Genomic DNA, 13,581 nt, shown 5'->3' with positions numbered 1-13,581 from the left:
TGCTTGGGCTTGTCTGGAGGGGCATGGCAGAACTGCCTGGCTCTCTAGAGTCAGCCAGCATCCACATTTTGCAGATTCCAGGTTCAGGTACTGCTTGGGATATATATATGTATAAATAATGCAATTATGAAACTCTGTATTTGAGCATTATTTAGCATAGGAAGAAACTCTTCGTGTCTGCAGCCTGGGGGCCCGAGTTGTGTGTTCACTGACATCTCGATGTGCTCTGGCGTTCTTGCTTTGCTCGCATGACACTGACATTCTCCTTTTCGCTTGACAACGAGTTATTTGCCGTCTTTTCTCTAAAGCGTAGAGAAGATCTTGAAGGTTTGGAGAATTGCCTGAGGGACGTGAGGAGCCCAGACTGATAAGGGGGAGCGAGTCTGGAGCCTTTGGGCTGGCTGTGATGCTCTGAAATGCTGGCAGGGAGGAAGTGAAAGCAATAGGTCTCTGCTGCCTGCTCCTCCAGTTCCCCTCGGCCGCCGGCAGCTGAGTGTTGGGCAGCTGGTCACCGCACGGCTCCTGTCGCCACACGTTTGTTCATCAAAGCCCTGCTCTGCTACAGACCCGGCAGCATGGCTACTGCTACTGCTTTTTTTTTTTTTTTTTCTTTTAAGGTTTCTAACTGCCTTTTAGAATTGACTCTTATATCAGAAAACTTTAAAAACCTTCTTGTTTTAAGGCTGCCCGGGGTGGTGCGGTGTATTGTAACTCTGCACTACATGTTCCAGTTCATTCCTTATTCACTAAAGTAGCTGAATGTGTTATAAATTTGTAGTGTTGAGCAAGTGTGTGGGATCAGTTTATGTCACTAGCACAGTTGGAGCAGGGAAGGGGTGTTGGTCCAGGTCACAGTGTCCCCTCAAGATGGCAAAACTCTGTAGAAAAGGAGCAGTGCTCAGTACAGTTCCCTGTGGACTCTGAAGTCCAGCATATTTTTTTTAATGTTCTACATCAATTCATTCAGCTGGAGCGCAGAGTTCCCAAAGTCAGAGGCCACTGGGAGCTGTTGCGAGAGCCCTGGGCCTGCTTAGGAGCACTCACAGGGCTGGGGCATCCTTGCAGTCTGTGTCAGCTCTGGGGTTTCTCAAAAGCAGTAAGAATATTGAATTTAGACTAATTGCCTGCTGCCCACGTGATCGCAATATAAAATACTCCGATGGTAATGGCAAATGCTGTTACTAGGAAGTGCTGTTGGTTTCTGTTCTGCCTGATGATCCTGCGCTGGAGAAGCAGCAAGGAGGTGGTTGCAGACCATCTCGCTCCCATATAGCGGCTCCTCCCGCCCCTGCTGCTCTGGCACATGGGAGTGTGCTTAGCATGGTGCTGAGCTGGGGATTGAGGCATGTTATGACATGGGTTTGGGAATGGCAGGCAGTTGGGGGAAGAGTGTTTGCTAAGTGCTGGAGCAGCCAGAGCATCCATAAAATCCAGAGTGCCAGTGTCAATTCTCACCCTTCATGTCAGTGGTGGTGGTCTGCAGGGCCCTGTGCCTCAGAGAGACCTGTCCCACCTTGCTTTGTCACCAGTGAGCTGGGTGCCTGCCCTGCCAGCTGGTGGGACCGTGTGTCCAGAGCCTGCCCCTCCTCTTGGCCACCAGCAGGAACGTGAGGAGCCCCACTTGCTTTAAAGAAAGAGCTTGGCAAGTGAAATGCAAGGGAAACTGTTTGCAGTGTGAGGAAAGCAGAGTGGTGGCAAAGTGTTGGTACACCTGACTGGGGCTGTCTGGCACGTGGGGGCGGCTCCTCCCGCTGCGCGTGTGGTTGGGGTTTGAGACTGATCGGTGAACGAGATGGCAATTTCTCTAACAGAAGCACTTAATTGTGGGTTTATTTTGTGAAATTAATGAAATTTAGTGCTTTGCTTAATGTGCAAAGCAGGAATGTGGTGCTGGCATTGTGCTTGCAGTTCCTCAGTTGTGTTTACAGCCCTAGTGACTGCTGTGAGCGGGCTGGGGATTGAGCAAAATTAGGAGGTTACCTACCAATCTTGGTAATTTTGAACAAGGGCAGTAATACCTGCTATGCTGTTTATGCTCAGACACAGAGAGGATCCTCATCTTCCTCTTAGGAAAACCTAGCTTTTTTCCCTTCCCTTTGGTTCAAGTTAGGGTCAGTGAAAAAGGGCTGATCTAGTAGTGCTGGGCAGTTAGTATGTCAGAGTGCTGGAACTGGAATGGCTCCTGTAAAGCAGAGCAAACAGAGGGAGCATTGGGAGTAATGCACTGCCCTCCTGATTTTTTTTTTTTTTTTACTCCAAGTGAACTTTTTTGAATAAGTTAACTTTATTACACTTAATGATAGCCTAAATAAAAAAATTACTTCATCATTAGTTTTAGCATATTGTACACAAACTATAAAATGGTGATGGTATTTAACCGCCTGACTGTTTGTCCTTAGTAACCTGTCAAAGTACTGCTGAATATTGGTCAGTGGTATTAGGTTTCTTTGCTGTTTGACACTTCCAGGTTCCTCCACAGAGAGTGGGGTGTTGTAGATGACCGTAGTTCAGCAGCAACAAATACATGTCCAGACACCTGGACAGTGGCTGTACTGTGGCTCCAAATCCTTTGTCTGTCTTGTGGGAAAATAAGATGAAATATTATTTCCTCCAGTTGATGGACCTGACGTGCTTTTCCTAACCTGTGTAATCGTCCTTGTTAACTGTATATGGTTATCCTGAAGTGTAGTGTCAAAAGCAAAAGTGGAATCTGGTGTGTGGGGAATAAAAAGTTGGAGTTACCAGTTATAGAAACCCTTCTTGAAATATGAGGGAGTCAGGAGAGTGGATTAATTCAGTTAGTATTTACCTGTTTATTTGCAGGAATGCCAGAAGTAGTGGTAGGTATCACTGCATTGTGTATCTGAGTCTCTGGCTTGTGCAGCACTGAGTAAAATACTCACTGGTGTTACACAATTTGTACTTCCAAGTTTTGCAAGGAAAATGTTACAACAAAGTCAATTTAGAAAGTCAGTCTCTCTGCCAGGGCCTGGCATGTACACACACAAAGGAATTGGTTTACTTGGCAAATGAATGAGAACTGAGGAGATTATATTTTGTAAGGGATTGCAATCCTGTCATCTTGGTCTCAGGTTTGCTGCTTCTAAGGGTGGCTGTTTCATTTGGAAGAGAAAAATCAGAGAATTTAGATGGGAAAGAAAAACTAGATATGAGGGAAAAATTAGTGCCAGTGAAAGCAAAGGTTTTCTGCAGAGGCAGTGCCTAAGGAAAAGAGGGAAAGAAGCAGTGATCTTTGCGGGGAATAGGGTTCTAGGGAGAGCAGGAGAGGGCATAATCTGCTGCAAAGGGGAGAAAGTAAAACCAAGTCTCATTCCTTTGTATCTGGTGTCTGTGTCCCGTTGACAGACCGCAGGAGCTGGGTGCTGTTTGCAGCATGCAGCCCTGGACCGAGCCAGGCGCTGGAGAACCCTGTGGAGCTGCCCCACCTTGGGGTTGCGCCCCACCATTGTTGTCCCAGGGCTAAAATGTTCCTGGAGTTACCTAAACCTTATCTTTGTGCAAACTTTTTGTTACCTGAGAAGCTGTGAGGGAGTCCCACGACGTTGGTGTGTCCTGCAGGCATGTCCCTGTCATGCAGCTCTGAGATTCCTGAGCTCTGGGGTCTTCCTGGTGGCACAAGTCATGTTGATGCCTTCAGACTTAATTACCTGATGAGTCACTGCAAGTCTGTGTCCGTGCTGTTGAGTTATGGCAAAGTTTCTGGGTTCCCAAACTGCTTTCTTTCATATCGAGGTCATACAGTGTGAGCTGTGGTGAGAGGAGGCAGCCCAGCACACCAGTGAGGGAACAGCGGAAATGTGGACTTACTGGTTTGGCTCACAGAAATTGGAATTGATAAATGTTAGAAATAATGGCAGGAACTGAGTTTTAAGGTCAACAAGCAATAGCTTTAGCAGGAGGGTTTGCCAGACACTGTTGCTGAGGGAGAATATGGACTTGCATTCTCCAGCAGGTTCCTGACTGTGACACGCATGAAGCAGGAATGATGAGACATGTTTTCTGGAAAAACATCCAGGCAGACTAGATCCTTGTGCTACGTGTCATTGTTACATACGGTGATTCTCTTGACACTGGGGGCTTCTTTGCCTTGCAAAGGCAGGGTTTTGTGCAGGGAGTTTGTTTCTTGGCTTCAAGCACAGAGCTGGTTTGGTCCCGATAAGAGTCTCCCAAAACTTAATGCCTTGCCAGGCAGGGGGAGGGATGCTGGAATGAAGAGGGATGCAATGCCCTTGGTGGTTGTCTTTCTCCAAAAGTTATCTGATGTAAATATTACATTCTCTGCATAAATTTAGTATAGATAATTGACTGCATCTTGCTTGAAAATGGGTACCAAAGGTTGTTTTATAGCTTCTGTGTAATTGAAATTCCAGGAGGAGAGGCCTTTGTCTTGGAAACCACATTTGAATTACTTTTTTATTGGAGTGTTAAAGCAATACGTTACGATGTGAGGGGTTCAGTGTGCATGTGTGTCAATAATTACCAGATTTCCACAGTTACAGTGAATAAAGCAAACTGTTGAAAAAGCATGTCAAGCTTTCCCTGAAAAGCAACAGCCTGACAGTCGTGTTGACAGCCAGGAGTGTTCTGACCTAAACAGAGCCTCCTTGGCACAGGGAGCAGTCAGTGCCAATGCAGGACCTGCAGCTGATGCTCGGGCTGTGCTGCCTCATACCCTCAGCGCTGAAAACAGTTTGTGAAACAAGGAACCAGTGCTCCAGCATGGAAATGGGAAAACTTGTAGGAGCCTGTCTACAGGGAGGTTAATAATAACAGCAAGCCAAAGTGGCTGGAAACAGGAGTTGCTCAGTGTGGCCACAGGAACGGTTGGTTGTCCGCAGGAGGGTCAGTGGCCACAGGAGGGTCAGTGGCTGAAGGAGGGTCGGCAGCCACTGGCACAGGAGAGCGGTGCTGCCGCGGGCTGTGTGTGGAGTGCGAGAGCTTTGATGTGCTTCCATAGAAGGTTCTAGTTTTACTCACTGAAGCTCCTTTGTTTTGCAGAGATCTTGATGCAGACGCCCTTTTGGATTTCTTTTTAATAGTGTGTGACCCTTCACCTTTGATCCCTTGACCTGCATTACTTTGGTAACCATTTCATTTTTTAATTTCATTTCATTTTTAATTTTGGTGTGTAAGCTGTAACATTTCATCATTTTAAACTGTAGCGTTCTTTGACCTCCCCAGATGTCTTTTTTCTTTCGTATGAGGATGCGCAATGTTGGTTTTTCTTGAATAAACATTATTTCAGTTGTTAATAAAATATGTAATTTTTGTTGTTTTTTGCTTCTTTCAAGTTTAACTGTGTGTATGTTGCCTGTATAATACTTTACCTTTTTGATCTGTGTTCTCCCACTTAATCTATTTTGATATTTATGTACATCTTTGCTTTTAATATACATTTTTCTCTTTTGTTAGTAAAACCCATGCTCGTGGCCTGTCCGGGGCCCATCCGTGTCCCCTTCTAGTCAACTTCCATAGTTTAAAGTAACCTTGGGAGCATTTCGGATACACTTAAGAGTAAGAACTATTCTTTGCTGTTAAAATTTTCTTCCCTGTCCTGAAGTTAACTTTTCCTAACCATCAGCTCCAAACTGATAGCTGTTTTAATAAAAGATTAGGCTTTAGACCAAAATGAAAATCTCACTTGAAACTCAATTTGCATTTATTTTTCTGTTATCATTGGAGCCCAAAGGGAAGTTATCAATGCTTGGAGCTGTGCTTTAGGCACGGCTGTGCTTAGGGAAGCAGTGTTCTGTGTACGTGGGATGGCAAAGTCCCCAAAGCTTAGTTGGTTCTTTCCATTTTCCTGTTGAAAGGGAAGCAGTGGATAAGACAGATTTTGGCCAGATTCTATTTTTATCTGGTAAATGATCATACGAAATCCACTGAGCACAGCCCACTGAAGTACAGATTACTTTTTAAGTGTCTCATTATTTTATTCTCTAACATTTAATGCTGAAGTTTTAATTGCACACAGATGAAGCTGCTAAATGAGCACTGAAATGGATTTAGGTCTTCTCAGAGCCTTGTTGATGCTTATAAAACTTTATATCGTTCTTAGGACTACAGATTAAAATTGTAGCGAGCTCTTCACATAGTGCCACTGGGCTCTGCCCGTGCCTGGCCTCTGGAGGAGCCTGAAGCTCATCCGAACACCCTCCTGCTGACCCTTTCCCCAGGGAAACTGGGTGGCATCAGGCTCTGCTCCCCTGTCTGGGAGTCCTGTTGACCTCCAGGGCTGAGCCTGAGTTGTCTCCTTCCCCTGAGTCCTATGTGAGTTCTGAGGGATTCAGCCCTAGCAGGTTCTACCTGAGCAGTGGGGATGCACCGTCAACATCAGAACCTGGTTCAGGAACCAGCTGGTTTGAATTGGCATCCCTGCTTGAGAAAGGTATTTCCAGCACTGATCTCTGTGCTTAACCACAAGATCCCTGTTTTTAAACTGCCCTTGTGTGGCAGAATTGCCTGTTAAAGTAGTGGCAGATGCAGTATTCACAGAACTCCCTGCCCAGCACCTCTGTGTTACTGTATGAGTTTCTCTGATTTTGTGGCTATGAACTGTGCTGGACTGTCACAGCCTCCATAAATGCTTGAAGTGTTCAGGTGGATTTTCCTTTCCCCTTCTGTTCCAAATTTTAGCTGTAATAGTTTTTGTAGACCTGGAGTTGTCAGTTCGGGTACACAGACTGCTGCTCCTCACTGAGCCTGTTTGGGATAGCTGGGATTTGGGTTTAATGCTACCTGTCAGCCTGAGAAAAAGAATCCTCTAGAAACCATCTTACGCCATTTCTCCAGTCTCCAGAACAGGGTTTTTAAAACTCAGTGGGGAAAAATACTTATTTTGCCCAAGAAAACTCCTCAAAGACTCTTTTTCTCCTTGTAACACATATTTTATGTTGGCAGCAGTTACATGTGAATGCCTTGACTTTCCAGGGCAGCAATTCTTAAAAACATTTATTTAAATGTCTGGAAACTGAAGGGAATCTCCCTTCCTGTGCAGAGGGTTGGCTGTTGGCTGCCTCCTGCTAGAACAAATAGCAGGGAAAAAGAAGAAATGGAATAAAAATGTCTGATGTTGGGAATTGGAGTCAATAATATAAATCAGAGCTTAAAAGACGGTTAGAATGTCTTGTTTCTTTTTTTTTTTGTCTCATTTCATGTTTTGTCATGTCCATCCTGCCGTCTTTCATAAGGTAAGCGCTCTGACCCATGGTACTCTCCGGGTGTAGCTCCCAAGGTGGTGGGATGACAGAGTGGTGCATGCTTTGTTGTGATATTTCCACATATTGTGTTAGATGCAGATGGTTATTCAGAGAAATCGGCGTAAATAATATGGGTTATGCCTGTTCAGCTATTGCATGGGCTTCCAGGATGCTAGAGCTGCTGAGGGAGGAAGGAGGTACAGCCCTTGGGAAGGGAGGAGATAGGAATTTTTCAGTATAAAACCCAGTAAATTTTGGTAAGAAAATCTGCTTTGTTGACTCAGCAGTAGTACTGTCTTTTGCCCCAGTGTAAAATCTGTCCCCAGGTTTTTGCTGCAGTGCTGCTGGATACAGCAGGAACAGCAACAGCTGACCCTTGGATGGCAAGAGATGATGGAACTTAATTCACTTTACTGAGCTTGTTTTTCACTGAGCAGGAACTCAAATACATGTTTTCGTCAAACACTTAATCAAAGAACTACACAAATGCTGCAGAATGTTTGCAAAGCAAAACATTTGTCTATTTAAATATTGAGAGAATACTCTATTGAGAGATTTGTTCCTGCTTACAAGATTTTTCTGTTACTCAAAGCCAGAGTGTTGATAACATCCACTCCTGAAACAAGTCTTAATTTTGAAATCTATGCAGTATGTTCTGCTGCTGAAGGCTTTTATATTTTAACCTTAACAGAAGGCTGAAGGGCTGAAATGAAATCCTTGGCACACGTACAAGATTCAGAGTGTTGCATGTCTTGCAGTTCAGGTGATGCAGCTGGGGTTGGATTAACCTAATCTGCTTTATTCAACCTAATAGACACCTGTGTGTCATCTGCATGTGCTGCTCATTTAATAAAACATAGGCAGCAGCAAATTGCTCACTTTGGTCTGACTCCTGAAAATCAGATGTATTGGTCAGCACAAACACACCATTTTCTGAAACTCATCCAGAGGTGCAGGATGAAAGTACAGGACAGGTCTGTATCCCTCGCCCAAGACTGTACCTGGGAAAACACAGATTTCCGTGCAGCACCTGACCGTATGCAATAAACTGAGCAAGTGCCAGCTAACCCTACTCATGTTTCAGGGCTGGTGGGTTCTAGGCATGGATCCCACTGCTCCCATTGCTCTTGTGCTCAGAGGGGAAGGGAATTCCCCCTTTCTGGAGCAGAGCCTGAGTGCTGTTCTGGCCTCGCACTGGGGCACTGCTGTTGGGCAGGACTGGGATCCTTGGCAGCCACTCTGCAGGGAGGTTGTCTTCAGGGTGGGGGTGAATTTCTCAGGCTTGTCACCCTGCTTGCTGCTCTGGGTGTGCGTTGGTTTGCAAAGTCCTTAAATAATTACTGCTCCTGCTTTAGTTTCTAACTTCTTGACTTGCATTAAGGACTCTGATGGCTGAGGGGTTGAGTTGGCACCATTGGGCAGCCAGCCCTGACCCTCTCCTGTGCTTCTGCTTTTCCTCTGCTTCAGAAGTAGAACTGTAGCCCTTGACACCCCGCATTGGCTTTGTGTCTGCTAGAGCAGGGTCCTCTGCCTGTCCCCCGCTCGTAGCTGCACATCCAGCTCAGAAAATGCTCAGTGATAAACATATGTTTTTATTTCTCCTTCAGGTTTGGCTTGTCTGCTTTTCAGCTCTTCTAGACATTGGAAATTCCAGTTTGTGTTTATTTTCTCTGGATTCCTTCCCACAAGACAGAAGTGAATTCAGCATGGATTGTTGGGGAAAGCCTTGGCTGGGAATAAGGATAATTGCAGCCTCTGGCTGTGCCACAGTTTCACTGATTATTTCTTTTAAGTTACTCACCTGCACTGTATCTGTTTCCTCAGCTGTAAAATGTGGGTAATTACCTCCATTGTAAAATGTTACAGGGTCTGCTGGTAATTATATGAACGAAGTGCTAATTACAGTGATTATCCCTTGGACCTAGTCTAGATGTGGATGATGTTCCTGTTGTGATGAACGTATGAAACAAATACTGCAACTTGCCTTTCCGTTCTTTGCGAGGGGCCTGGAAGGTGCTGCATCACGCGATGCGTTCCCAGTGAGAAGCTCTGCTGCCCTGTCACCCAGGTCCCTCTGTTAATTTCTCGTCCCCCTCCACCCTCATGTCTTACAGGGCCGTGGGGCTGAGGAGGGGCTGAGGAATTACTGATTCAGTAGTTGGATCCACGTATGATCTGATATCCAGGGTTTATGCTGTGGCTTTGCTTTTCCTCTTGGGATATGTAGAAGGCGGCAGCCAGGGAACAGTGCTCCTGAGGTACCGGTTGGGTTGGGGCCAGTCTGCGCTGCCTTGTGGCCTCTGTTCATTAAGAAGTTCTGACCTTGATGCCAGGAGAGGTGTCCTTCCAGCTGTGGAGATTATTTCCCTCCTGTAAAAGCCTACAGCTTGCAAGACTTTATTATCAAACATTTTATTTGCCTTTCTCTTCTCCATTTATTTAGGACACATTTTCTTTGTAGCTGGGAATAGCTCTGCTATCCCCTGAGCAGGGCTGGGTAGTGGAGGAAGAACTGATATTCTTCAAGGAAGAAATGAAGTGTTCTCATCCAGAAAATCCTGCTGCTGCCACTGGGAAGGTGCTGTAGTTTTTGATGGTAGTAATAAGTCACGTCATACATTCAGTAACAATGAGAATCTCCTTTCCTACCCAATCCCTCCCTTCCCTGGACACAGACCTCATGGCGCAGTAACAACAAAAATCATGTGCTTGGTTCATCTCGCAGCTCTGCCTGCTCTGTTCTGCCACATCTGATTCCCTGCCTTCCTGGGTTCTGCTGAACGGGTTTTCAGCCTTTGCCTCCAGCTTCCGTACGCCTGCTTCCCATCAGCCTCAGTCTTTCTCCGCCCTGGAAGAGCAGGCTCAGTTATGTCTTCAGAATTTGGTAGCTGAGGAGCTCTTCCTTTCTCAGAGTTTGAGGAGTGCAATGAATTTTGAACTTTCCAGAGAAGGTTTTAGTTACAGTCCAGGATGATGGTTTGGAAAGGCTTTGTGGCAATTGAAAGACAGTCTTTAATTGCAGTTTTGCACCTCAATTTTCCAGACTAGATGCTCTTCTCTGACAGCTTCTGATTGATTCTATAGCCCTTTCTTTTCCATGACAGGATGCTTGAGTGCTCCAAGGATGGGAGCAACGCGCCACTCCTGATAGGTGAAAGCGGTCATTGCCAGGCAATGAGGGTATGGAAAGAACTTGCCTTGTTAGGTGGAAGAAAAAGTAAATGAGGGATTATCATCCCTCCCACGATTTGCTCTTGCCTTGCTTTAGAGCATCTAAACTAGAGATGTGTGTCTGTAGTGTGTCTGCACTTCACCTAATGCTCATCTGCCAAACTTGTTTAAAAATCTTTCATTTGGGAAGGAAAATTTCGGTTTGTTCCTGCAGAAGCATCATCTATTAAGATGAATTAATTTGGTGTGAGAGGCTTCAAAAGTGAATGATGCCATATCCATGTTCTTATTGCCTGTTGCACAAGTGAACTGATTTGTGTGCTCTCTGCAAGTCACATACTGAAGGATGTTAAATTACTGTGTAACCTGGAGGGTAATCAGTGATTCAGATTTGAGATTTATCCAAGTCTAATTTTGCAGCATTCTTGCAAAAAGTGGGAAGGTGTACAATATCTGGGATTTCTATATCTTGGCACCACTCTGAATGCTGTACATTACCAGTGTAGATAACACACACATTTCTTTAAAAAACTTAAATGTTTAGTAACATAATAATTATAAACTTTCTCAAGTCTTCCTTCTCTTAAAAATGAGTGCACTGTTTGGTTTTCATTGAGGTGCAAAGTGTTGCATAAAATCACTGCAACTTGTGACAAAAATGCTTTCAAGTATCTGAATGAAAATGCAGCATCACCATGAAAACAAAAGTGTTAGTGCAAAAGTGGTTCCAAACGAGGTGCTGCTAAATGAAGGTTTTCCTGGTTTTGAGAGCAGGTTTTAAGCACTGACGTACCCCGTGGGGGGCAACTGCACACCCCAGAGAAGGAGTTGAGCACTTCGTATTTGTCAGAGGTTGCTACAAAGAAATCTATTCATTTTTACTTCTTTCTGTAATTACCTGTCCCTGCTTGGCTTTGTGAGTCAGTAGGTTGTAGACAAACACGCTGGCTGGTTGCGCGCCGAGCGGAGCAGCGCAGCAGAGCCCGCAGTGCCGCTGGCCGCAGCCCCCACGGTTGCCTGTCCTGTCCGGGCTGTGCCAGTGGCCGTGGTGCTTTTGGCATCGCCTCGTCCCCCAGCCCCGCTCGGTACCGGGGACGTGGCGCGTGCCGGCGGCACGGCCTGGTGCCCCGGAGCCGCCGGCCGAGGAGGCTGCAGCTGCCTGTCCCCGCGGCCGCGCCGGAGCAGGAGGGAGAGGAGGGTTTCCATCGCGCCCCGTTTCCAGCTGCCCCCGTGTCTGTACGGACGCGGAATCCCCACAGGAGGGTGCTGCGAAGGCACTGAATGTGCAGGTTTGCAGGGAAGATCAGGGCTTGGAGGAGACGGCGATTGTAGGGCAGCCAACGCCGTGGCTCTGGCAAGAGCAGCGCCTCAGCCGTCCCCGAGGAGGGGCGTGGAGGGAGGTCGGTGTTGGGGCTCGCAGCACCCCGCTGCCGAGCTGGTGGGCTCCCGTGTCCGGGTGTCAGAGTCTGAGCAACGGCAGTGGAACACTGACATTCGGGTGCTACTGGGTCAAGGGCTTGGTAGCTTCAAAGCATCCCAGGGCTGTTCCCCTGCCTCCTGCTTGTGGCTGGTGTTGGGACCCTTCCCCTGTGAGCATCGTCTGTGGCCAACGGGTCGTGTGGCTTCTCTGCAGCGAGCCTTGGGGCCACCCAGCTACTTTCCTGTCTCCACGTAGTATGTTTAGTCTGCACAAGTGGCAGAATGCATTTGCTTGCAAGTAGAGACAGCCTCCAAGTTCTGTCCTAAAATACTTTGTAAGTTGGACCATTTTATTCAGCGTGATCAGATGAGAAATAATGACAAAACCTCCCTTTGGTTTCTGGCTGTGTAACCCTCTTCCAAATATTTTCGTTAAAGGGATTATTCCTTTTGCATAATACATGCTCATGCCAGAAAACTTGTCCGACAAGGCCAGTTAAGCAGCACTTTCACGTGATTCTCCCTTTAGCTGTTTTCTGCTTCACCCTGAAATAGTGTGATCATTTAAGAGTGAACAGCCCTCCACCCCAGGGGCTGCACACATCCGCTCTGCCCCTCGCTTCCTTCTGCTGCTTTTCACTTTTTAAATAAACTTTTGAAACTGAAGATTACATAACTGAAGTAGAGTTAACTGAACTGACTTCTCTTTGGGATGACCTCTAGGACGTGCAGGGGGATTCAGTCTAATTCTGTTGTATGGGAGTGTGGGAGCTCTGATTCCTTCCCTTTAATGGCAGCAGGATCAACTGATGGAGCTGTGTTAGAGAGGGGGTGTAAAATCAGCTGCTCATTGCATCACAGCACCTCACTTGGAAACCTGGGACTGAGATCCATGTGTGAGTCCCTGTGGGGTTCCCTGCTGGCCACGGGGGCATCACGGCATGTACCAGTTCAGTACCTGGGTTTGGATCCCAGGTGTTTGGAGGGAGGACAGTGTCCAGCAGTGATGGTGCTTTGTGTTACTCTGTGGGTTTGGCACTCATCTGAAATTGCATCACCGAAAAACCCTTTTGGTGAGATGGGTGATCCCGAAGTTTGGCTAATACACACTGTGGAAGAGGTGCCTGACAGTAGCGGGGGCTCTGCCTCAGCACCCACATGGCAGGATGGAGCTGGTCTCATGTCCAAATGGTGTTAGATCAGCTGCAGGCAAATACAAATAGACTTGGATTTTGGCCCTGTAAAGGGAGACTTTCAGCTTCCCCCGGGAATTCTGCCTTGGCAGAAACCAGCTGTAGTTCAGTGGTTTCTGTTACCAGGCAGAGTCTGTTTGGATGTTAGAAAATTAGAGCAGAAATTCCTGCAGCAGTCAGCTGTGTCTGCATCACCTCTGTGACCTCTAACTGCTACTCCTGCAAACAGTTGCCATTAAACACAGTCAATAACCCCCTTCTGCATTCCATCGGATCGTCTCTTCCTGCCATCTCAAATGAAAAATAAACAAAAGAGCTTAAGCGTGCAACGTGCTAAATAGACTAATCAGCTGTGAAAATATTTTATGGGGGAATCTGGGGCAAGAGCTGTCAGTGGGAGCGAGCTGATTGGAGCTGCAGCAAAACAGCTCCGGGAGGTGGGCATGGGGACAGAGAAGGGAAAGGTTTGTTCAAATGTATGTGTGCTATGTTTTTTACCCCTTTCTGAGTAGTTTTAGGAAATCCTTCCCTCTGTAAATTGATTACCTCTGCACATCAGAAGGCCTTGGCTCTAAGTA

General features: G+C 46.5%; 1 protein-coding gene across 6 annotated transcripts in view; it reads left to right on the top strand.

Moving 5' to 3' along the window:
- The window catches only part of CAMTA1 (calmodulin binding transcription activator 1), a 219,495-nt gene that overhangs the window by 12,397 nt on the left and 193,517 nt on the right, over positions 1 to 13,581 (top strand). For 5 of the 6 annotated variants that reach the window (XM_069034852.1, XM_069034855.1, XM_069034851.1 and 2 more), the window contains exon 1: positions 5,024 to 5,103. The exons of the other annotated variant lie outside the window; for it this stretch is intronic. The gene's annotated coding sequence lies outside the window, so the exon portion shown is untranslated. Of the gene's footprint in view, positions 1 to 5,023; positions 5,104 to 13,581 lie in introns of those variants that run through there. 6 annotated transcript variants of the gene reach the window in all.

This window comes from Aphelocoma coerulescens, chromosome 21, assembly GCF_041296385.1.
Source record: "Aphelocoma coerulescens isolate FSJ_1873_10779 chromosome 21, UR_Acoe_1.0, whole genome shotgun sequence".
Classification (NCBI taxonomy): Eukaryota; Metazoa; Chordata; class Aves; order Passeriformes; family Corvidae; genus Aphelocoma; species Aphelocoma coerulescens.
The sequence above is the reverse complement of the archived record's forward strand: the minus strand, read 5'-3'. Positions and strand labels throughout refer to the sequence as shown.